General features: G+C 39.5%; 1 long non-coding RNA gene across 1 annotated transcript; it reads right to left on the bottom strand.

Moving 5' to 3' along the window:
- Window positions 1-126: 126 nt before the first annotated feature.
- On the bottom strand, window positions 127-1999 carry LOC123099304 (uncharacterized). The gene is made up of 4 exons (XR_006448142.1): window positions 1977-1999; window positions 1798-1870; window positions 1322-1588; window positions 127-708 (listed from the first exon to the last, which is right to left on the bottom strand). It is a non-coding gene; the product is annotated as an uncharacterized lncRNA (long non-coding RNA).
- Between the last annotated feature and the right edge of the window lie 416 nt (window positions 2000-2415).

The following is a 2415-nucleotide window of genomic DNA, read 5'->3' as shown; positions in this document are numbered from 1 at the left end:
CAAACTGAAAAATACATATGACTTATTATATTTGATTATGCATAGTTGTAACAATATTTATTAAATATAAGTAAAATAAGTAAATGAAAAAAATCCATGCATTGTTTAATGTTGTGGTGGGTCTTATCTCTTGACTAGATTACCTGTCGCGCCCATGGCGCAAAAAGCGAGAGCGAACCGAGTATTCAAACCGTGTATATGTTACTGATTTAGAATCAACTTAACAGATACTTATATCCCATTACATGGTACCTTGATAGACTAAAAGGAAGTAATGAGATCACTTGATAATAGCATACATTGGTTTTATAAAGCAAGCTATAGGAGAAAAGATGGAAAGAGTGAGCATTCAAACTATGCACATCAGAATATTTAGATACAGTCAATACATAGCATTATAAGAGAGGCATAAGATCAATTTACGATAGCTTATTTACATTGCTTTTATCAGGCAAGGTACATAGGTGCATCATACATACACCTTTGATCATATTAGCAGATCGGTATAGAAAATGACTTCATCGTCTAAGTTGTTGCATCATAGCATTTGGAAGGCCAAGCTGTTGCATCATAGCATCGAGAAAGTACTTTTGTTGGGACCTTAACCTTTTGCATCATGGTGGACCAACAACTAAGAGGAATACATCGTAAGTAAGCATTGTTTCTTAGATAACATAAAATCTGAGAATAACAGACGTTTGACGTTGCCTACAAAAAAGAGGAAGACATTGTAAGAAAGTGCAGTGAAAGATACATCATAGCAGCCTATAGAAGTAAATACGAAATATAGGATGAACATGACTTCATACACAAAGATAAATCTGATGGCTCTCTAGCAAAACTAACTACACATATCACTTAGAAATAGGAGAAGGTCATTACCTATGATCACAATCAGGTATTGTGAAAATAAATCACTCTACTTGCTAGAGATCAGATAAGGAGAAGAAAACTAATGAGTGAAAACTTCTAAGATATTGATGCTGCATCTTAAAATATTGTTGATGACATTATTAACCTATCACTTTGCGAAAAAGAACGAGAAACTAACACAATTTAGAACACATACTTGCAAGTGCACCACTGAGAAAAGTAATCAGGCGTGTTTTTTGGGACTCTATCCCTGCTATTTAAAAGAACTGCACTAACAAAAGGAGGCTAAGGAGGAGCAAAATAAGGACAATAACAAAAGTAATGCATGTGGGTAGACATACATACTGCCATAGCTTGGAAATCAAGACCTTCAGCAAGAAACACATGTAACTCAACAAGAAACACATGTAAAGACGAAAACAGTATTGTTCAGCTAGCAGAAGATTACCAATTCAAATTACCCAGTCACACTGGCTGGAAAACCAAATTAAAATCCTCTTTAATAGCAGATCCTGTGACACAAGATACCCCCCTGAATCAGTACAAAGTAATACGGGGCACAAAGAGTTGTTAACCGTTGAATCCCTCTGCGCCTATACAATATTTAGCATCCGAAGAGGAGGGGGGTCGACCTGTTGGCTGGGCAGCTGAGGTTGTTGCCAGCCCACCCGAGTTCGAGTCCCGGCTCGGACGCGCAGTGCTCGTGGAGTTTCTCCTATAAAAAAGTGCCAACGAGGGTTAGCCCTTGGGTTGGTCTCATTTTAATATTTAGCATCCGAAGTTGTAATTTAGATTAATAGCACAAGAGATATACACAAAAGGACTAACACATCCGGAAATAATGATTCCAGAGTTTAAATCGATATTTGAGTACAACAAAGTAGGTGTAAGCATACAAATAATTCAAGAAAGGCGACAACACACCAAGTGTATGCTACCCGAATTGCAATTGTTTCACAGTGCTCCTCAATTAATTCGCGCGTCTGTACCCGAACTCCTGAAATGTAACAAAGAATCAAGGGATTAGTACCAAAACTAACTGAATGTAGCTCGCATATGTTGGCTTTTGATCCCTAGATCAAATCACCCAGGATCTCACACACACGTAGTGCAAAGCTAGCTAGCTAGCAACCAAGCAGGCAAGCTGCTGGATCGTGTCTAGCCGGCGACTTCTACGTACGCCTGGCCGTAGCTTCTGTATGTGAGCACTTCGGCGCCGTCGGCGGAACTCGTGCGTAACGTGGCGATGGGAAAACACAGATCGGTATGATGTTGGCCAAAGGCTCGTATCGAGCCTTGTATTACTTCTCTCTTTTCTGATTTTCTGGTTACAAGGAACACCCCTAGAGTGCTTTTATACACGTCCACGAGGGACTACGGAAATAGACTAGGACTAGGAATCCTAATGCTACCAGGACTCGTACTTACTCCTTTTCCTAATTCTACGTGTACTGAGAAAACGTGGTTAACTTCTACATTCACCTCCTTAACCTTGTTGCTTGACTGGATCTCATGTACTCCGACTTTGTTCCTCATCTCGAT

This window comes from Triticum aestivum, chromosome 4D, assembly GCF_018294505.1.
Source record: "Triticum aestivum cultivar Chinese Spring chromosome 4D, IWGSC CS RefSeq v2.1, whole genome shotgun sequence".
NCBI classification, from domain to species: domain Eukaryota; kingdom Viridiplantae; phylum Streptophyta; class Magnoliopsida; order Poales; family Poaceae; genus Triticum; species Triticum aestivum.
This window is presented reverse-complemented; position numbering and strand designations above follow the sequence as displayed.